Source organism: Hermetia illucens, chromosome 4 (genome assembly GCF_905115235.1).
Source record: "Hermetia illucens chromosome 4, iHerIll2.2.curated.20191125, whole genome shotgun sequence".
Taxonomy (NCBI): domain Eukaryota; kingdom Metazoa; phylum Arthropoda; class Insecta; order Diptera; family Stratiomyidae; genus Hermetia; species Hermetia illucens.
Genome location: NC_051852.1, coordinates 120,560,336 through 120,584,351, shown reverse-complemented (window position 1 = coordinate 120,584,351; position 24,016 = coordinate 120,560,336). Strand labels below are relative to the sequence as shown.

General features: G+C 42.1%; 1 protein-coding gene across 2 annotated transcripts in view; it reads left to right on the top strand.

The window, feature by feature from the left end:
- The first annotated feature begins 9,189 nt into the window (after positions 1–9,189).
- LOC119655984 overlaps positions 9,190–24,016 on the top strand; it is a 50,217-nt gene continuing 35,390 nt past the window's right edge. Inside the window, exons 1-2 of one of the 2 annotated variants that reach the window (XM_038062222.1) lie at positions 9,190–9,437; positions 9,524–9,739. The gene's annotated coding sequence lies outside the window, so the exon portion shown is untranslated. Of the gene's footprint in view, positions 9,740–24,016 lie in introns of both variants that reach the window. The other variant, XM_038062221.1, reaches the window with a different exon arrangement.

Below are 24,016 nucleotides of genomic sequence, written 5' to 3'. Positions count from 1 at the left end.
GGGATTAAACTGAGGGTTCGAAGAACTTGCAATGTATAGTCCACACATTTGTATGAATTCGAGCTTCAGTAGTTGACCTTTAAGCTGCTTTAAAGGTAGCAATATTATCGAAGTCTTTTTTCTCTGTACAGTTAATTCTATATGAAGATATAATAATACATTCGAGTTGACAATGGGTATTAAAAATTAACTATGTATGTCACCAATAAGTAAACATAATATTCAATCCAGAAGAATTTTTACAATAAACAATGCCGTTGTGGTATTTGAGTCTTTGCCAATTTATTTACATTGTTTTCAATTTGCTTATTTCTGAACTACAATTGATTGTTCTAGGAATCATTTGAATATTTCATAGGAAACATTAATACTACTTCCCTTATTCTCGGTCATTCTAACAATTACTGAAATATAACGGAATTCCATTCTCAATATATCGATTGTTTTGCAACAAAGGAAAGGTTATGAAAGTTTAACTAAAAGTTAAAGAGTGAATGGCATGTGTTTCATGACGGAATCTTGCCAAATGTTATGGTAACAACGCTTCTTCCTTTGGATAAAGGACCACGCAAGGAAGGGGACCCCCTAAAATAGTTTGATTTTTCACCTAAATTGAAACTCATAAAAATGCAGACAATACAAGGAACTGTGACCAATCGATAGCGACTATTCACCTGAATAAAAGGAATGTTCTAAAAGGGATCAAATAAAAGAGACGTAAAAGCATGTAACAGAAAGGTGAACCAGGCAAGAAAAGTTATGTCTATTCAAACCCATAGGTAAATGATTGAACCTCATAAGGTAAAACTGGTCAACTTCCAAGAAAGTGAAACAAGGGAGTCGCATCAGACAGTCCCAGAAAAGAGATTCTATGTTGAAGCTTAAAAAATCCATGAGTATTACCACGAACAAATAATTGAAAAGGGAGACATGACGAGTAACAGGAGTAGGACCTTCGCGGACTTGGTTATTAAGGAATGAAAACACGAAAAGCACCTCCATCATCAACTTACTAATGGAGACATAACTCAAACTGTTGGTAGCAAGGAAGTTGAAATAGGCTGGGTTTTGGATTCGGTGATATAGCGGAAGCATGCATTAGTACGAGTGACAGCTCCAAGCAATACAGAAAATACGGAATGGAGAGCTATACCAATAAGGATTGTCAATCTGACCGCAATTGCATGCTCTACAAAGCAAAACACTGGACTTACTTTGCAGTCCATCCACAGGTTATACACCAATGTGGCTATAAATTAACTGGGCAGCGAGCATATATCGCTATAGGGACTCGCGGAATTAAGCCCTATTACGAAGCAACAAAAGACCGACAAATGGGATAATTAAGGTGCAAGGAATTGTGCCGCATAGGCGTTAGATGTCTGAAACTTTTGTGGTACGGGACGAATGAAGAATCTAGAAAGTACATCGTCACAATGAGTAATACAAGGCTCGGTACTCATTTGTGGAATGTGATATATAATGTTGTACTTCCTTTCCCAGAGTGAGCTACCCAGAAGATGTACAGTTGTATGCCACGGAGGCAATCAGAGCTGTGAATTCAAGGTTGAAAAAGGTCGAACTTACTCTGGCTGATGAAAAAACGGAAACAATCTTGATCGACAAAAACAGAATGAAAGTTATTGTAAAAGTGGAAGTCAGTGTACATTTTGTCAAATGCGAGCCGACTATAAAATACCTGGCGAATGTCGGCAGCCTGAAACTCAGTCCGAGTTTGTTCATAACTGAAATGGCTTTATCTATTCTAATATATGCCCTGATTGTGAGGACGGAGGTGCTTCCAAACTCGCAGCCGTTTTAAAATCCACATCAAATGATGCACTACTAATAGTAGTCATCGACCCCAGTCGATATAGTCGTCGGAGAAGTAGCTTTAGTGTACCATATAGAACGTACGGATGGGTGCTCAGAACGCAGGAATGTGGCAAAGTTAGTGTCAAATGATCATTGGCGTCGTCGTGTCGAACCCCCGCAAGTGCAAATTGCGGCGACAATCAGGAATGAATCAGAACAAGGAGGGGTTTTCCGCCACCGAGCGAAAATGTGTATTCATTTTTGAAGTGAAGTCGAAATTTTCCTGCAAATCCGCGTGGGCAGAACGCCGATCGAAAGAGGGAAACTGACCAGGCAGACCGTGCAGTCGAATTCACATTCGAGTCCCAGCACTACATCCTTCCCGATTTGTAGACATACAGCCGAAACCTGAAAGACCGACGACACCGCTTGCTGCCAGGAACACAATAACAAATAGCACTAGCCCGAAAGTTCTCTCGACGGTTGCCACAGTGCCAGGATCAGGCGAACATTGCCTTAAAGAAAAAAGTGTAGAATTAGTTTTAGCATAATGACACTTTAGATTTCATTCTCCTTTTCTGTTATCGTGGTATTATTCAAGTAAAACAAGTCAGGCTGCAAGAGTGGGCACTACCTCTTTCTCTTCCGCGAAAACATAAATATTACAAGAAAACGCCACAAGGGGTGACGCAGTATCATTTTCTTCTTCACTCTTTGGTTCTGTTCTTTTCGCACTCGTTCCGCTTACGTGTTTTTGATCTCTTCTGGATTATTCGCTTCCGCTCATGAAGTCCACCAGAATAGAGGCAAGTCCCTCGGTAACTGCCGTGGCTGTGCAGGTGGCGTCGTTTTGGCGTAGGTACCAGGCAGCGTGGTTCCTCCAGCTCGAGACCCATTCCGCTTTGGCCGGCGTCAATCGCTTCAATCACGCGCTGGTCGGACTAGATGAGGAGACAGTTGAACTTGTCTCCGATGTTCTCGAGGATTGATCTTACAAAAGACTAAAAGTGCAGCTCATAAAGCGCCTGTCAGTAAGTGAGACGGCTAAACTTAACCACTTACTGACAGAGCTAAGCCAACTGCTGCGTGAAATGAAACAAGAGAGAAGCGAGATTCGTGAGGACCACGTACGATCCATGGTTGGCAAGGTGTCTAGTGATAGATGAAGTCAGTTGGCTCAGCTGCAACAGATGGTGGCAGCATTAACAGCTGAGTTGGTTGAGGCCGTTGGTGCTTTGCGTTCGAAAAGTAGGACTAGATCAAGGTCTAGATCCGCCTCCCGAAATGGGTGATTGGATAGTAGGTCGTCGGGACGTTTGGAAATTACCGGGGCATGCCCGTGCCATCGTAGGTTCGCCCACAAGACTAAGAAATGTACCGACCCCCGCAATTTCTCACCAAAAAAAAGAAATGCAATCCCACTTTGCCTAACAATCTACGACCCCTTAAGCCAGCGCAACTACCTAGTCGATACGTGCACAGAAGTCTCGGTTCTCCCCGCATCATAATTTTATACCGCAGACGTTGAAACTCGCGGCAACAAATACTTCGTCGATCCCCACATATGACTATTGGCCAGTAGACTTAAGTCTAGAACTACGACGAGCGTTTTCTTGACGCTTCATTATCACTGACATCAGCATTCCCATCTTAGACACGAAATTCGTGTACCACTATGAATTGCTAGTGGATCTACATAACAGGTCCCTTATGGGCTCCATACCTTCTCTTAGGTCATCAGGAAAAATCTCGTCCTGCTCAATCAGCACTTTTTCTATCGTTTTTGAAGAAATTTTCGACGCACGTATTGGCGTACTTCTTGAAAAATACATCATCACTACCGAGCGCAGTCTCTCTGATCCAGGTAAGTATGATGTTCAGAACCACGTCAAAACTACTGGCTCTCCGATTTTTGTAAGGTGCGTCCATTCCCACTGAAAAAGCTCGCAGTTGCACCGAAAAAGTTACAAGAACTTCTTAAGCAGGTTGTCCGGTTACACAGTTTCAAAAAATCGATATTTTTACATATTTGAAATCTATATGTTACTAGAAATGTAGGGTACATAGGATTGGTATAACCGTCTCTTAGAAGAATGTGTGTGACAGACAGTCATAGAGCCAGACAGTAAACCGATTTTAATAAGGTGTTGTTCTACATACTTATAGCGAAGAACATAACAATTACAGAAATATCGCTTTGCTCCAGTTTCATCCATCCCAAACTGAGGAAACCTACCAAAAAAGCGTGCGTGTTTTGTTTTCCGCAATTAAAGCCACTACAAGATCACAATTCAAAAAAAATTCAATTCATAAATTTCAAGAAAAAAGATGTACGAACATAATAGAAAAATCGCATCTCAAGACCTTATTTACTTTTTTTGCAATTCATTCTTAAAAAGACGCCCAAAATTCGGGTTCATAACCGGAGGACTCCCTTAAACAGGAAATTTGCAGACTTTCAGACAGTTGTTGGTCTTCGCCACTTCACATGGTTCCTAAACTCAATAGCGATTGAGACCTTGTGGCGAATACAGGTTTCTAATTGCTCAGACGATTCCTGACTGATATCCCATTTCATTCATCCACAATTTTGCGCATTCTATCGCAAACCGCCGTATTTTCTCGACCTTGGACTTAGTCAAGGCATACCATCAAATCCCTGTAACTCCAGAAAATATTCCGAAAATGGCAATATGCACTCTTCGAGTTTACTAGGATGACTTTTGGATTGTTCAAAGATTCATCCACTCTGTACTGCGAAGCTTTTGGTCTAGATCCTTGGTATATCTGGATGATGTTCTGTTCGCGTCTTCCTTTGAGTCCGAGCGGTTAGAACACCTAGAGTGCACTTTTCAACGTCTCCATCAGGCCGCTCTAGTACTTAACTTTGACAAATGAAAATTATTGCAATTGCAAGTGCGATTCCTCGGCCACCTAATTACCCCGGAAGGCATCCAACCGTACTCAGTGAAGTTGTAAGTGATTTCGAGCTTTCCGCTTCCGAAAGCTGTTAAGGACCTGAGAAGGTTCTTAGACATGTCACACTATCGTCGTTTCTTGCCCAAAACCGCCCAATATTAGTTGATCCTTAAAGTCTACTTGTCTAGGACAAAGATCAAAGACTCCAGCCTGATTGTGTGGTCCACAGAGACTGTCCAAGCGTTTGAAACCACCAAGAATCAACTGGTGGATGCTACATTTCTGGCATTTCCTCAGCAAGATGCATCCCTAGCTTATTTATCAATGCCTCAAACACTGCCATAGGTGCTGCTTTTCACCAAAAAGTAAACCAAATCTGGCTAAACTTCTTCTCCAAACAGCTCAATCCCGCTCAACGGAACTACAGTGTCTATGATCGTGAGTTATCAGCCGAGTACTTCCTGTATTTTCTTGAAGGAATGCCGTTCACAGTGTTCATGAACCATAATCCACTCGCTTTTTCTTGGAAACAAAAGCCCGACAGAGCGTCCCCTCACCAACTTCGGCATTTGGTCTTTGTCAGCCAGTTCACTTCCGACATTCAACACGTGTCTGGCAAATTAAGTGAGACACGATCGTGAAAACATGGCTACCGATAAAGTTCATTTACGACACTGTATTTTGTTCGAGTTCCAACAAGGAAAAAATGCTACAGAAGCGTGCCGAAATTAAGCGAAAGTTTTTGGTATAGTTTCTGATAGAACGTGTAGAAGATGGTTTGAAAAAATTGAAGCAGGTGATTTCGATCTTAGTGAGAAGCCACGTTCAGAACGGCCATCCTTGATCAATTTTCTGTGCATGGAACGTCGCGAAAGTGAACACCGGAAAGTTTGTCGAAACTCTGGGAACAGGTAGGGCCACGCTGGAGGGTATTCCTGGGGGTGGTGGCGCCGCAGCTGACACAGTCGTAAATTCAGTTATGAACCTGATAACGACGGCCTGCGGAACGTCCATGCCCAGGAAGACATCGAGGGCGCGGCAAACCTTCCATGTATTGGTGGACAGTGGAAATTGCAGAGCTCCGGAAGGAGTGTCACAGGCTCCGCCTCTTAACACAACGTCTAGGCGATCGGGGGGAGGCATGTACCATAATGATGGAGTACAAATCCAAAAGGAGATTCCGCAGTGCAATAAACAAAAGCAAAGTTCGCTACTGGCAAAATCTGGTCGACGAGGTGAATGGGGATTCGTGGGGACTCGGTTACAAACTAGTAACCCGAAAAATGGGGGCTCTGCGAAAACGCTGTTCACTTAAGGCCAAGCAGATGGACCGCATTGTAAGGGCACTCTTCCCTGCGCACCCCGTATGGGATGATGACGTCGGCGCGGAGAGCGCAGAGGACTGTCCACTTTTCCCTATAAAAGAGTTGGAACAGGCAGTCCTCTCTATGAAAAACAAGAAGGCGCCAGGACCCGATGGTATTCCAGCAGAGGTATACAAACTGGTATTCCAACACCGGCTCGGCGCATTCAACGCTTGCCTGAAAGAGGGCATTTTCCCTGCTCGTTGGAAGGTTGCGAGGCTTGCGCTGATCCATTCATACCGCCCACTATGTATGCTTGACACAGCTGGGAAAGTGTTCGAAAAGCTCATCAGAAGTAGACTCGCTGAAGCGATACGCGCTGCCGGAAATTTATCTCCCCGACAGTTTGATTTTAGGACAGGGTAATCCACAATTGATGCTGTCATGCAATTCGTGGACGCCGTTCGACGAGCAAGGGCACATAGCCACCGAACTCAACGGGTGGTGCTCCTCGTAACGCTTCACGCCAGAAACGCCTTTAATTCCGTAATATGGAAAGACATTCTAGGCACACTAGACAATACCTTCAACGTGCCGAACTATCTCTTACGGATATCTTAGGAACCGCTCCCTGCTCTATGAAACGCTAGTCAAAGGAAGATGGAGGTCACGTCGGGGGAAGCACAGTGATCCATCCTAGGTCCGGACCTCTGGAACGCTACCTATGATAGTCTACTTAAACTCGACATGCCAGAAGAGTCGCGCCTGGTCGGCTACGCAGATGATGTCGCAGCGCTTGTTGCTGGATGCACTGTCAAACAGGCGCAAAGCAGACTCGGCATATTGATGCGACTGGTAAGCGGATGGATGACTACACATGGTTTCAACCTTGCGCTGGAAAAAACCGAAGTAGTCATCCTGACTAAAAAGAGAATTCCGACCCTGCGTCCCATATCGTTCGGCGAGTCGATAATCGAGTCAAAATCAGCGGTAAAGTACCCCGGGCTGACTCTTGACTCAAAGATGAGCTTTTTTGAGCAAATCAAAGTAGCAGCGAACAAGACTGCAGCTGGAGTTTCGGCGTTAAGTAGGCTAATGGCAAACATTGGGGGTCCTACATCCAGCAGAGGACGTCTCCTGATGAGTTCAACGCAGTCTGTCCTGCTTTCTGGCGCAGAGGTATGGGCTGGCGAAGGTATATCGTAAACGTCTCGCACAAGTACAGAGACGGAGAGCTTTGCGGGTGGCGTCTGCGTACCGCACTGTCTCTGAACCGCCGTGATGGTGATCGCGGGAGTGATCCCCGTTGCCCTTCTTGCTAAGGAGCATCAAGCCATATACAAGCGCAAGGGAGATAAGCCAAGGGAGGTGGTTGCTCGCGAAGAATGGCAACGCACTCTAGACGAGTGGCAGTTCTCGTGGCAAAATGAAACTAGAGGCAGATGGACTGCGCGGCTCATCGGCAACTTAGGTGCATGACTGAATCGGAAGCATGGTGAGACTGACTATTTCCTTACCCAATTTTTAAGTGGGCATGGACATTTTCAGTCTTACCTGCACAAGATTGGAAAGGCGCGTTCTCCGGATTGTGTGTTTTGCAATGGAGTTGTGGACGATGCCCCCCACACTTTTTTTTCTTGTGGAAGGTGGGATGGGGTTCGTCAGCAGCTCTGTTTAAACACAGTGGATTTCTCTCCAGACAACATTGTCGAAGAGATGCTGAGGACTGCTGACAGGTGGAGCACCTACCCTACCCCCCCAAAAAAAAAATCCTTGATCGATGACGACATTATCACGAGTATGATCGAGCATGATTACACAGGCATTCGGACAACGACTCAGTCATCGCAAAGTATTTCTGGTTGTCCACGAACAAGCACATTAATTTTTGCCAGATTTTGCATCGCATGACAGAAATTCAAGACAACAAAATATGTGAGGAACAAGATAGGCATGTTCCCTCGGTCTACCAAGCGTTTCCAAACAATCCACCTCAATTTAATTGGCCTTTTGCGAGCTGGAAAAATACCTCGATTTCAAACACTACCGTACAACCGTATACCACCCGCAGTTCAATGGGATCCTCCTTAGTCGCAGGTCCTAACACTCGTTCTACTTGGCCTCCGGACAGTCAATCGAAAAGAATTTGCTGTGAGCCCCACGGAGCTGACATACGGAGAGAACCTGAGACTCCCCAGTGACCCTGTTCACGACATCAGCTCGGGGCTCAACATTATCTGTTTGTTGCATCTGCTCAGGGACGCAATACCGAAGCCATCACCTGTCAACCACACGAAAACTGGGGCTGACGTGCCAGGGATCTCAAATCCTGTACGCAGTACGGATGCTTCTCAGAGACCGCTGCAGCCACCTTACAAAGGCCCCTTCGAAGTCCACGACGCCCACAATATTATAGCCCCAACATCGGAGGCACGGTCAAGAGGGTCTCCGTGGCTCGACTAAAGTTCTTCTTCCAGGAAGAAAACGCAACCAGAAGGAGAGGCGCACGACGCGTCCATTTTGCCGTGGGGCTAAGGCTAAGGAAATCAGGAACGGTTTCTGGTAGGTGCAAATCTCTCAAGAAGGCAAGGGTGCTGGAAAATTAGACAATGTGAATGAATAAAAGTTAGATAAAAGAATTTCTTACATTTCTCTAGTAATTAAAATTTTGAAAAGAGAAGAAAGATACGACGAAATATAGAAATATTAGTTTCAAAAATATATGCGGCTTCGGCATATGTATTACTCCATTTGGCTGAAAGCACTGCTGGGATATAGTCGCTTTGTATACCTTTAATTTCGTACCCACACACCCATGAAGTTCTGTCTGCAATCTTCCTGTGGGTGGATTTGGAGTGAGTATGTAAAATACACATGACTCTTGTTATGGGATGTGACGACTGAATGCACAACATGACCAGAATAGTTCCAGGGAGCCACCAGTCAGCGGAATTGCATTCGATTCGTACACAATATACTGCAATTTCATCAAACTTTCTTCCACAGCACAATACAAACGGCGTAGATATCAAGTACACCATGAACCACGCCAAGTGCTCAGGTACTCCGTGCTCGAGTCTCAGGTGTTATTTCACGTTGAAAGTGGGATCCACATTTGCGACCGCCTCGCTCGCGATTTCATGGGCTCTATGGAGCAGTTTACTTCTTGAAACACACCGGCCAGCATCACCATCAGGCATACCTGTCCGCGGTGGCCGTTAAGTAGCAAGAATCCAAGACTTGTTTGAGTGCAACACCTTTTGGTTTCTGCCTGTTTGTACTGTCGTATTGTTGTCGCGGTGTCCCCCATTCCATAGCCGCTACAAGAACAAACCATTGACCGATAAACGTTTTAACATTTACAAAGTCGTAACTCGTGCGCGTTACAGCATTTTTCAGGTGTTCTATTGCACACAAGATACATTTAGTGTTGTTGTTTTCCATATGTGTTTCTTGTATATTTACATGTTTCCATGTTGACATAGAAGCGAGTCCACACGGTCGGCAAATTTACATTTATCGACTTGATTGCTTGGTGCTTGAGGTGCGAATGTGGACTTCAGTTGGCAAGGCACTAGTGAATTTTCTTAAGAAGTTTGATTACCGTTAAGTGTCTTAAAGTTGCAAGCGATATCCACTACTATTCATTACAAGCTACCTTTCAGGTAGACACAAATTGGAATAGCTGTACTTTTCGAAAGGTAAATTCTAACAACCTTAGGAATGGGTTAATTTTTGCATTTGGGTTGATAATTTTTTTTAAGTGTTGTTTCATTGGGTTGCGTTATAATTGCGTTTTTGTTTAAAAGTTCATTAATATTCATGAATGTTACTATTTTGAAAGACGGACAAAATCTTTTTCAAGAAGATTACTAGGTACAGGTATAATTTCTGTTTCGGCATCTTGCTGGCACCATGTCAATTGAGTCATTCTTTGCATTTTGTGTTTCCATAAAAAGAATATTTTTTGTTGAATATGCAGCTACTTTGTACATAATTCAGTTAGAAGCGGAAAACATGTGCGAATGCATGTTTTCTTCCACTGGTAGGCAAGGGGTATCCTGATTTATTATCAATTTTCTAACATTTCAAAACTACATAGACTATGTAAGATGTTAAAACATTGATGATTCCATAAACTTGAGTTCCATACTCACTCTCAAAGAAAGGGTATTCTAAAACGAACAATATAGATAGAAATGGAATCAATTTCTCTTGTCAACTTCTTTTCAGCCTAAATCTGCCGAAAGCCAACCTTATTCTATTACATTCCAAACTTGCATCAAAAACAAAACAAATTTTCACTCTGCCAGGTATTTGCATAATTTACATGGATTAAGAAGATTAATATTTATCAAGAATAGAAATCTCCCCCAGAAGAGAATAGGTTAAATCTGCTTCGGAAAGCCAATTCTGAAAGTTATCACGGAAACCGAAACAACAAACAACCAAACGAGTTTAGACTTTTCGGAAATAAAAATGCATTCTTGTTTTCCTACATCATAAATGTCGCCAAAATAGTATAAATTACAAGAATTTCCCCCATTAAGAATGCTTCTATGAACTACTGAGCTACAAACTAAGAAGCAAACAAAGTTTATAAACAAATTTTAAATTTAAATGAGAGATAACTAAGGGTCACTCAGGTGAAACGACAGAATAATGTGTTACTAAAAAAATAGTAAAACTGAAATAGAAGCCATAATAGGATTATGCCAGATTCTCGTTATAAAGATATGCATCTGATTATTATGAGTCAAATGGAAGCAGAATGCATTTTAAAATTTTACCTGACTATCCCATTTTTTAAATTTTCAAACCAAAATAGCTCCATCACGGTTGTAGCTATGAAGTAATGTACATGCCTCCCCTATGTAAATGTTTTTTAAAGTTTTGTATGAAACGAAACTGTCTGTCTGTCCGTGTGTTTGTCTGTCTGCCTTTGAGGAGGTGCAAATCTTCAAAAGACACTAGTCTGAACACACCAGTGTGTTGGATTTTTACTCACTATAACCACCCCCGACTCCCTCCCTGCCACGCGGAACCACCATAAGGTATTACATCACTATTCTTCTATACGCGGCGTACGTGACCGCGCTTTTCTCCTCTCCTCTGCCATTCGCAGTTCATTTTGGATAGATGTAATCATGGAGTTGACCGCATCCCAATTCTCAAACGTGCTACCATTTTTGGCACCAAATTTTTTGGTACCAGTACCTCTCCTAGAGTCTCCTCTAAATTCCTCCTTTCTTCCTTCCTCTCGGACTCCATCGCAATTTGGACAGTTGGGTGAGGTCTCCAATTTAAACCTATCGATATCCTTCGCGCCCCGTGAGAGAGAGATTAATCTCACCGTGTCGTCTCTTCTACCACCCCTTGATGGCAGGAATGAGCCTGTGAGTTCACCGACCCTTTCCCGAGCGTTCTCACCGCTCTTGCCATCTATTTGTGCATCTCTTCCTCTCAGCGTTCTTCTTCTGCGATAAGAGAGAGATTGACTTCGCATTGTATATGTTCGCCTTCTCATCTGCCAACGTGTCAATCGGCATCATTTCAGAGATGACAAATGCTGCATCATTTGAGACAGTCCTGAAAGCAGAGCATGCCCTCAGGGCTGTCCTCCTGCAGACTGCACTCAGGTATAACTGACACCTGTAACATCTCTCTCCAAACTGAAGTCACATAGAGCATGATTGAGGTTACCACCCTGACTAAAAGCAACCTAGAGGTATACCGTAACCCTCCCACGTTCGGCATCATCCATGGAAGAGCCACACTTGCATTGGATGATTTGTTGCAAACATTCTGCACATGTTGTCTATAACTGAGGTTTCTGCCCCCACCCCCACCACCCCCAAGTATTTGATTGGAAGTGATGGTATGATTTCCGATTCTAATACAGGCGTAATTTCTGATCTGGCTTTATGGAACCCATACTGCCGATCTGAAAGGCCGCCTTGGCTCCCAACAACAGGAAGTAATCTATTATAAATTACCCGCTCTAACATTTTTCCGATAGTGTTCAAGTCACATGGGTATGCATCAAAATGGTTCACCTGAAGGTTTACCAGGCTTAGGCAGAAGTACCAACTTCTGCATCTTCCATGCCGCTGGAAATCCCCTTGGACATGCATGCACGCTTCGAACAACTCAGCGAACATGTCCGGCCTGGAGTTCACGGTAAGCTTAAGAGCCTTTTTTGCTACTCCGTCCAAGCTCGGCACTCTATTGTCTCCTATTTTACCGCAGATCTCCAGCAGCTCGTCTCTGGTGACTGGCGGAATTGCCGTCATATTCAGAGGTGGTTGGAATGTGTCTGTGCCCTCCTTTTGCTGGGGTAAAAATGCCTGGATGATTTTCAGTAGGATCACGTGATCTGCGAAGATGGGTGGCCTCTGAACCGCCCCAGCACAATTCTTTAAGTACTGCCCCAGGTTTACGTCCGCTTTTGAGCACAGATCCTTAAAACATTTCCTCTTGCTTCGCCATCAAGCGAGGGGTTTTCCAGGCTGCTTTATAGGTGCACTCTTTTTGCCCCTGGTCGACTCTACCAACCGCCCTCTGAGCCACTCTTCTGGCGCGGCGGCAGGATGAACAAAGGCTGGCCACTTCATCATTCTACCAGTAGTTTGGTCTTCTACTGGAGAATGAGCACTTCCTGGGCATGGACGCGTCACATGCTTTGGCGATGCATTGGACCACATGGACGGCACTTTCCGTAGAGACACCTCCACTCTAGGGTCCAAGCGTTGAAATCACAAGCAATTACCTTTGAACTTCGTCCCCTTGCGTCGAGATCAAGATTATCAAGCATTTCCTCAAATTCAGACAGTGTCAAACTTGGTGGGGCGTAGCAGCTGTATACACCACTTATTTTCGCCCACACAATGCCACTGGCTGTCTGACTTCCGCAGCCTGTCGACCGCAAGCCCATATCGCCGCTCCACCAGACGAATCTGCGAATCATATGCCGCCGTGACGGTTTCTATACGGTTCACTTATGACAGCGATTTCCATCTCAGATTCGAACGTGATCTGCTCTAGTAAATACTGAGCAACCCTGTAATGATTGAGATTTATTTAAATACACCTTATTTTCTCATTGCAGTAAGCCGCTTTCCTAAATTCCGGACACTTACCCCTTCCAGAAATGTGCCATTTATACTGTCCCTCTTTTACTTCTTACTTGTCTGTCTGTCTGTCATACGCGATTTATTCCGGAACAGACCGATTATCATAAAAATCGGTGAGAGTGTGTGGTCTGTTGTTCCTTTTACATATAGCAAGCGAGTGCAAAATTTTTTCACAGAATGTAGCCATGAAGAGCATCAAAGTAAAGGGCTCAATTAGTACTTTCCGAAGCCGGGCCCATATTTGATATCGGGTGAAACGTAGGGGAGTGAGGGCTCAAAATATGATCCCTAAAAAGTGCAACAGGTCTCGTTCTCAAAACCTATCCAACCGAAAAATCTGAAAAAAAATCACAATGATATATCTGAACGAATCTAGGCCTCAAAATACATCCCGTTCCGATATCTGCACAAACAAAATTAATAATAGTATATTAAAATATTTTATAAATTTAGCCGGAAACTCCCTTAAGTTCATGCTAGAACTTGAAAGTTTTTTAATCATTTATATCAATATCAATTACTGAAGACAGACATATGTATGTATTTTTATGTAGTGCCTAATTCAGGTAGATATATTTGTATATTGAACAAGCGGTAATCAATATAGGTACTTTATGTGTACATATGTATACCTTTATGTTTCTCACATAAGATGAACACAAAACCTCTATACCCAAAGCTTCCGGTATTCCAACTTGTTTAAACTCTGCAATGCCAAAGATGACGAACGGTAATATTCTATTTAGTAATTTTCTGCAGTCGAGCGATACTAGACGGCTGGGACAAATCCCCCTGGAAACTCTTATCATCTCCATTTTTTGGTACTTGACCATTTTTGCAACCCAAACAGCGTTCAACATTTAAAGTTTAGATGTTCTGCTGTGAATTTTCTCTTGAAGATATACAACATAATATACAAACAAATTGTTGGAATTCTCCTATCCTTCATTTCGCTTATCTATCATTGTCGTCATCGTTGAGGTTCAACATCCCATTTCAGGCTTCGGGGTTCAGGATGCTGTTGCTCAAACTATCTCAATCCATCGATCGCGTCCTCCAATTTCGGAATCCGAACTGTAATGCACTGCCTTCGTCATCAAAAACTGCCCAGCACTTTCGGGGTTTTCCTACCGGCATTCGTCCTCTTGCTCTCTTTTCGAATACCCTTTTAGGTATTCGAGTGTCGTCCATAAGTTGAACGTTACCACCTCATTGCAACTTCCGATGTTTCATTAATTTGGAAATTCCAGGGTCGTGACTTATTATGGTTCTAAATGATTGACCACTAGTCCTTCTATCGTTTAGCTCCTTTTATGCTTTGATTTCTGTCAGTCGACCACAGGTCACTATTTTGAGCTGCGCAAAACAGAACATGTCGGATGTTGGTTACCTGGCCTGCGAAGGGAGCAAGGGGGCAGGACCTGGGCATGGGCTTCGGACACTGGAGGGTAAAGTTTATAAATGCTAGGAAGAACAAATCTACAAACCTGGAGGGTTTCAGCTTGGTATTCGAACTGGAGCAAAAGAGTCTGAAGGTGCTCAAGGACAGTCACCGTATTGTGCTCAACTTATTCCTTAATTGATTGAATTTCAATCATATCAGGAAACTGTAGAGCATCATCTCCATTTTGAGAGCAAAGGACTATGATAGTTTTCGACTCACACAAGATAGAGGAAACTGCAACATTTACGGTGCGCTTTCCCAGAATGGAGCTGCGCCCAGGGAATAGTGCATACAGTGGCGGAATCCCTGTAAGGGGTTCGCACTGGCGAAGGGACTACAAAATGAATACTACTTGCTAGTAACTTCTCCTTCACCATTTGCGGAACAGGTGGAACAAAGGGAAGCCAGAAATGTGGATGAAACTGACTTGATGCCAGCTCATGTGATGGGATCTATGCAATCCGGATACCTTAAACTAGTGAAGGTGTTAAGTAGAAAACAGATGAATGATCTGTGGTATGAGATGAGACGGCTATTCTCAGAGAAATGAAACACTTAGGGATGGAGTCCCTAGTGATATGGTGTAAGTGAAATCCCGACCGTAGCATACGCTTCTAACTGTTTTCCATTACATATTCGACTAAGTCTATGTCGAAAAAGCATAAAGATCAGCCAAATTAACCTGCAGCATCACAGAGTCTCCTCCTATCTGCTGGCAGCGCGACTAACAAAGCTGCAGAACTAACCTTACATTTTCCTGGTGCAAGAGTCATGGATTCGATTTAATTGAATCTGTGGCATTAGATCAGTAAAGGGGGCTGGGATCTTTAACAATAAAAGATCTATAAGACCGAAAGCTTGTGTCCCGGTGTCAAGACGGTTAAAGGCAACCATGCTGAGACAATTCTGTTCCCAGGACCTAGTTGCGGTTATCGAAAAATACCAGATAAATGGCTCTGCTGGGTCTCTGCTTATTTACTCTATGATTTTTTGTATCCTCTACCAACGCAAGGACTAAGGGATCTTGTAGTGTATGCAGAATCAAGTGGTATCGAACTCTTAATAGGTTGCGATCTAAACGCCCAACATATTTGATGTGCAGTAGCGAATGCAATCTAAGAGGAGAAAAGCTATTTGATTTCATCACTTCAGCTGGTCTCATGATTGCAAACATACGGGTGCGCCCCTACATTCGTGGGATCGAGAAGAAGTGAAATAATTGACCTAAAAACCTGTACTTCAAAGATGTTGGAGGTGATTAGAAACTGGCGAGTGTTAGACGAAATCGCACTGTCAGATTACCGATAGCTAGAATTCAATCTGACTATTGCAAGCGAACAGTCTGTAATACAAAGACTAGGAAAACGGATTGGACAAAGTTCAATGAACTTCTTGGTTATAAAGTGTAGATGTCTAGGTGACTAAGGATTCCTTTGGCTCTTGAAGATGAATTGAAACCTGTGAATTGTAGACTTTTAGAGTGTTATGAAGAAGCTTGTCCTATTTCCCGAGGCCAAAACGGGAACTGCAAAAACTCAGAAAATCAACCAGGCGACTTCTGAACCGTGCTTATAAAAGCATAAGAGCATAAGAGTGAAAACTAATTAAACTTATAACAAGCTCGTTAAGCGTTCGAAACGAGACTTCTTTAGAGCGTGAGAAACTGGAAGGTGAAAGAGGGACTTCCAGGCTGAGCAGAGTCCTTAAAAGTGATGAGTCGGCCAAGTTGGACTCTCTAGAAAACCCAATGATACTTTCACGAACTCCAGACTGCAATCAGTACAGACCTTCTGGAAAATAACCATCCGAGAGAACTGGTGAGAGAAGTGAAAGAGGGAGAACTAGCGGTTCCTGCAACCCCTTCAACACGTAAGTGTTGCAAGGTGAACTGGAACACCGCCAAAGCGATAGTTACCAATGAAAAGACGAGAATGACCATACTCTCAGACAGTAAACCAATTTTAATAAGATTGTGTTTTACATAAAAACCGTAAAAAAACTGATTAAGCAAGTGAACCAAGGAAAGGATAATAATAATAATCGGAACAAAGGGTAGAAATTAACAATTTACAGAATAGGATAGGAATGAGACGAAGAAACACTTCAAAAAGACATGTAACCTATAAAGTTTGAAATTTGCGTGGAGCCCACCCAGTTGAACCGATCCCATCTCTATTCGAAGAATTGCCTTCAGCAGTACCTTGAGGTACAAAATGAAGCACTGCATAACTTTCTGCTCATTCTTTGTTAAACATTAACAGCAAGGAGACTGTGACAAAATTGATGGAAAACTTGCGAAGCTTTCCAACCCTTTTATTTGAGCTTGATAATAACATTTCAAGTTACTTTTGACCACATTTGATTTTAGTTAGTTGAAACTTCCTCTTACAATTTACGGATATTTCTTTTGAACACGATTTTTGCTGGACATGATAATAGATTGGCGTGACGAAAATCCGCCCTAATCGTTTTAAATCATTTAAACCTTCCACCCATCCTTTAGCTTGTCTATTAACATCCCGTTTATATATGTTATATACAATTTGCTCTGAAGCGTCCCTTCTAAAACTGATACTTTCCAATATTTTGAAAATCATATATCATAAATGGCCGCCTAATTTGATTCAAAATAAATTAGATATGGAACTGGAAAATTTGGTGCAGATCCTAACCAAAAATAGATGAATAGCATATGTATCTGATTACGTTTATGCACAGAAACCTAAATGAATTCCCTTTTCACATTGAATGAATGAATGAATAATTAAATCATATCAGCTAATAAAATACTGTTCATATTTTAGCGAATGGATCAATCTTTACTATGACTACATAGTTGAATGATGGAATCTTAATCCGTTGTTTATAACACACAAGCTAGGTTTTTCTTTAACGATCCAACCCATAATTCCTTTAAAGTCAGATTGGAATATTTTTATTGTTAGAGCTTACTAAGATTTTCCATTGCTTTGTAGGCGTCCACTCGTGCAAAAAATAAATTATTGTCATATCCTATTCGAGGAGAGATTCTTCAAAATACTTATGAATATAAGAAACAACTGGAAGTTCGCCCGCCATATTTTTAAATCTATATTCTACCATATATCGACCTACGCATAAACTTGATTTTTGAACTAAATTGCGAGCGCTCTAAGACATGGCCACTAATATGGCTAGACAGGTTCATCTCAAAGAAATGACTTCTCCATTTTTATTATACAATGATTAGACAATTATTGTAAATTTGGTATTCTCTATTTGCTTTTCTACACATTCACATATTATTCAATCGGAAGTTAACGTATTTACATATGGTTTCAGATAAAATTTTTCAGAGAAGCATCACTTCCGACTTGTCTTTTTTTGTCCACTAAGTTTGTACCGATCGGAAATGGAAAGATCCGATTTGAAACGTCTTTTATACACCTTCCGTAATTATAAACATGTAACAAGCGATCGATTGAAAACAGAATGGTATTTTCGAACTAAATCTACCGGATGACGCCGTGAACATTATTATTTATGAGAAATTGATTGGGAACACTTATGATATATAACCCCCTTAAAGAAAAAAGGTCGCATTGTTTCTTGCAACATGCCAAAGATGCCAGGCAAAGAAGATGGGACTCAAACTTTGAAATCAAATGTATGCATTTTATGCAATTATGAAAATGGAAGATTAACAATTTGTGAAAGTGCAATAACATGGATGCAGTTGAGGTCAATCTATTGCAAAATCTCCTCATAACATTCTGCAGATAACTCAATTAAGATTTGCTTATTCAGCTCCATATACATCTTTTTGAGTATCTACAAGACATAAACATAAACAAGTGAAATAAAAAATATATAAATATGCAAGCATTTAATTGTTAAAATGTATAATCCAAGATCCAACCGTTACTGAAAAGCAGAATTGACTGTTTGCGAAACATATTTAAATATGAACTGATTTTAATTTCTTTTGCAGACAAATATATCAAATTGTTTAAAATAGCTTTGAGCAAACATGTGCCATTTGCAAGTATAATAGAGAGAGAGATTCTTCGCCTTAGGCAGATTTTTCGATTATTTATCAAGACAAATAAGTTATTGTAACTAAGTTGAACTTAAAGTGATGGTCATTTAAACATTTCTTACATCATAGATACAATAATTAGAATAATACATAAATACATATATAATCTTCTTTGAACAAATTTTATCCTAACCTACATTGTATTTCACTTGATTTCAATCATTCACTATTTAATAAGTTTGTCCGCGTGTTTGGGAATGGTATCCGTTTCCGAGTTTTGGGTATATAATTCCTAGGAAAGCGTTGTTTTCGTAAGCCGCATGGCGTGCCGTATCCTTGCTCGACTGGATCTTTAGGCAACATTGGATATTTGAAGACAGCTTCGTCAACATAATTACATTAACGATGATAGGGCTGCAGCTGGTGATAGAAATGAATATGTGAATATAGTAGTGAATATATACGAAATAGCAGTGCACTTTTGATAGCAGCTCAGGGAATTCGACGGCATCATAAAAAGTTCATTTCAAATTTAATTTGCTCTACCAAAATGACTGGCCGCAACTGAAATAATCCGGAAAACCGGAGTGAGTGCTTCAGATTTGAGAGGTTTTGTGTTTTGTTACATCAAAAGCTTTGGTAACGCAATAACTTTTTCAGTTGTCTGTCTGACTCTTATATCCTTTATTACTCTATTTTGTAATGGATGTTAAAACTAAAGTCTGCTTCTGAAAGTGCTGATTGAGGCCTTTAATTTGATAGCCCAAATGGAAATTCGGAAGGACACCCAGAAAATGACTGTTATACCTTCGAACCTATCAAAGAGAGTAGAAGCATCATCATCAGTCCTTTCCTGTCAACATTATTCAACCATTTTTTGCTGAGCCACTGTTTCCCTTCTATCTGGGAATGTTCTTAGATCACACACATCATAAGCCAGACATCCCCGTTTTGAGCCGGGGTACATCAATTCGATATTCCTAAAACTTGTCTAGTGTCCTCGCCTATGTCATCGTTCCATATTAGGCAGGGTTTGCCCCGTCTTTTTTTCTACCATAAATATTGCCCTTATAGACTTTCCAGACGGTCATGGTATCGCTAATTTCGTCGTTATATGTATAGGCTACGGAATCGTATCCCATACTCAGCTTTAATAACCCTACTGCACCAAAAGTCAAGATTTCTGCGATAAGCAGCTAATCCGACCTCTAGTCACTTTCGGTTTAATCTTCTGAACCGACTACTCTACTTATCAGATGGGGAGGCTGCACCTCAAGGCATGTCTTCCGCCATTGAATAGGCATATTAAAAACGACAATGATACGGAATACGTAGTTAACAAGATCTTCTGTGAAACCCCTAAAATACCACTCACGGATGGCCGGATAGGCAGTAAAATTTCTAGCCGTCTGGCGTTCTGGCCTACGTCATTGTTCCATCTCAAGGAAGGTCTTCCTCGCCTTCTTTTTCTACCATAGATATTGCTCTTATAGACTTTTCGGGGTGGATCATCCTCATCCATACGGATTAAGAGACCCGCCCACCGTAGCCTATTGAGCCGGATTTTATCCACAGCCTGACGGTCATGTTATCGCTCATAGATTTCGTCGTTATGTAGGCTAGGGAATCGTCCATCCTTATGTAGGTGGCCAAAAATTCTTCAGAGGGTTTTTCTCTCGAACGCGGCCAAGAGTTCCCAATTTTTCGTGCTAAAAACCCAGATCGCCGAGGAACACATGAGGGCTGGCAAGATAATTGTCTTGCACAGTAAGAGCTTTGATCCTATGGTGAGACGTTTCGAGCGGAACAGTTTTTGTAAGCTGAAATAGGCTCTGTCAGCAGCCAACAACCGTGCGCAGATTTCATGGTCGTAGCTGTTATCCGTTGTGATTTTCGACCTTATCGTTATCAAAGTTGTAGTCTCCTATCTTTATTCACAAACACAACACAACACATTTGATTGCGATTTGATGTTGTTGGTTGGCTTTTGGTGCTGACGTTGCCACCATATATTTTGTCTTGCCTTCATTGATGTGCAGCCCAGGATCCCGTGCCGCCTACTCGATGTAGAAGAAAGCAGTTTATACGTCTGGAGTTGTTCTTCCCATGATGTCGATATCGTCAGCATAGGCCAGTAGTTAGGTGGACTTAAAGAGAATGGTGCCTCTCTCATTTACCTCAGCATCACGCTCACTTTTTCCAGGGCCAGGTTAAAGAAGACGCATGATAGACCGTTGTTGATGTCAAATGGTCTCGAGAGTGATCCTGCTGCTTTTATCTGGTCTCGCACATTGGTCAGGGTCAGTTTAGTCAGTCTTATCAATTTCGTCGTGATACCGTATTCTCTCATGGCCGTGTACAGTTTTACCCTGGCTATGTTATCATAGGCGGCTTTGAAGTCGATGAAAACATGATACAACTGATGGCCATACCCCAACAGTTTTTCCATCGCTTGCCGTAGAGAGAAAATCTGATCTATTGCCGATTTGTCTAGAGTGAAACCTCTTTGGTATGGACCAATGATATTCTGGGCGTATGGGGCTATCCTATCAAGATAGCGTAGCGTTCTTTTAGATGGTACTCAGCAACGTGATACCTGATCTTGCCGCACTGCGTGATATATCCCTTTTTAAGGGATATTTTTTCCAAAACGGCTAAACCGATCCGAACGAAATTTGGTGAACATATGGGAACTATGAAATCCCACGCATACGTGGTACCTGATCTTGCCATGGAACAAATGCACACTAAAATGTCTTTATAAAAAAAATACACAAAACCTTTCATACCTGAAGCGTCCAGCTTTCAGTTTCTCGACATGTTTGTATCTGTTATAGGTTAAGTTCTTCACATTTGCTAATAATATTTAAACTGGAGTGTGAAGCATATGTGGTTGACTATTATCAATACAGTGCTTTCCATCAAATGATTTATTTAAATCACTTTCTAAAAACTAGAGGGCAATGGAGTTATTAACCATGTGCACACGGAACTATCATGCACTCATCGTTGCTCACATAGGGAAACACAAAGCCTTTTATACCTAAAGCGTCAAGCTTCCGGTTTCCCGACTTGTTATGGGATAGATAATGCCTCATTGCCAGTCGTGAGGCATTGATTCGCTGTCCCACACCTTGGTGTAATTGGTCGCCTCCATATTTAACCAATTCGACTGTAATTCCTGGGGCCTTATGATTTTTAAGCTGATGAATTGCACGGACTGTTTCTTCTATAATTGGTGGTGGCAGTATTTCTCCGTCGTCTTCAGTTGGCGAGATCTTCAACTCGCCAATGATCTGTTTGTTGAGCAGTCCATGAAAATACTCAACCCACCGCTCCAATATGCCCATTCTGTCGGAAATCGGATTTCACTGTTTGTCTCAGCAGGATGAGTATCGATGTGTATAAGGCTTCATCCTGCTGACTTGTTGGTAAAACTTGCACAGTTCACAGATCTATTGGTTCTCCCAGGCTTCCTTTTTCCGTCTGTAAAATCGCGTCTCCGCTCGCCGGAATTCGTGATAAGTCTTCGCCCGTGCCCGTGTCCTTTGAACGTCCGTTGCTAGCTTACATTCATCGTCGAACCAGCCATTCCGACTTTTTTTGCGACTGGGGTGAATTATGTTTGTGGCCGTATTTATGATAACGTTCATTTGTTGATGCTTCATCTCCAGGATCTCTTTTGACTGTGGTTATTGAGGCATCCATTTCCCTCTTATAGGTATTACGGAGAGCTACGCTGTAGATGGTTTCCGTGTTAACTCTTACCTGTTTGTCAGAGAGGACTCTAGGTGGTGTTATTATTCAAGTACGGAGCACAATGTCGACGAGATAGTGATTCGAGTTTATATTGGCCCCCCTGTACGTTCTAACATTCATCGAGGCTGAGAGGTAGCGGTGTTCGATCAACATGTGCATACTTGTGAACCGCTTTCCGCGCAAACCACAATCATTTCGTGTGACACCGCTAACTGAATAATCCGCAATCAGTTATCATTTGTATTTTTATGTAAGCTATGGGAACCAACGTATTGCCTGAATACGGGCTCCGTCCCTAGTTGGCTGTTAATATCCCCAAGTATGATTTTGATATCATACCTGGAACAGGCTTCAAGGGTTGTTGCCGGATTCGTCATTTTAAAGTTCATCCTGTCCGAGGGTCCTTATGTGGCTTCATAACATTGGTTTTCCGCGTAAGTTTGTCAGCACTACCGAACTCCCAAACTGGAGGACCAGTTGATACAATGTGTCCCGCTTTTAGGCGCGAGAGACTCGCCTTCTTCCTTCTCCGTTTGCAGTTTTTCATTAAGAAAGAACTCCCAGCGATCACCACGTGGAGGTGGGGATAGGGTTTGGTAGTAGTTGGTGTTGGTTCAGCAAGCAGGCGTTTCTCAGGTTTTATGCTCCGTCGTAGGTACCAATCCACATTTCACTCTGGGACCCCTACGGTTCGACCGCCGAGATGATATTAGTGATAGTAAAAATCGTCCTAACTGACCTTCTTCGGCTAGGATTATGCCAATTTCAGGAGGAGGGCAGGACCTGAGCCCATTCATATATACGTTTAATGACCAAGGAGTTTCAATGAAATCACAAATACATTATTCATAGAGGAGTAGGGCGTAGTAAGGCGTCTGCCGTTCAACTGATAACATTTGAAGAAGAGAGGACGGACATTGTGGAGACGTCGGACAAAAGATAATGAACTCAAAAGAAAACGGATTTTACAAATTAACTCGTCCGAACTACCGGGAAAACGAGGGCAAGAGAAAAGCAATAAGCTCGATTAGGTTCTGAAAAGCGTGACTGAGGCGTTCGGGTGAAAATCCCACTCTCTTTATTTGTAATAGGAGTGGCATCCTCATATGGGCGGGTTGTTTGAATGAACTGTCCGTCTCCGTGCCTAGAAATACCCAAACTAGAACTATCAAAAACACAACGTTTATGTTTTTAATGACTTTTTGGCTACATGATTATTGATAACCCAAATGTTTCTAGCACGTATCTGCCTTTCGAAGAAACATTGTTAAGCAAAACTACTTTCTAATTGCAATCTTCACGCACCCGATTATTAATAAATTTGTGAAAGAATTCTATGCACACAAGATACCAGCTTTCCTCATATGAAAAGGTTTCATTAGATCATCTTGTCCAGCTACATTCCATGTGCAACTCGTAAATATTTTCATACTCTTCGCAACAATACATTTACTAAAACACTTCCCTGCACAGACATTACAGCAATTCACTCTCATAAAGGTAGTTTTGCATCAACACGGCGGACGTCGCATTACAAAATTAGACCGCAAACATTCACTTTATTATGGTCAATTAAGCCATAATGAAATTCCAAGGAAATTATAATGCTCTTCACAGGCTGCGT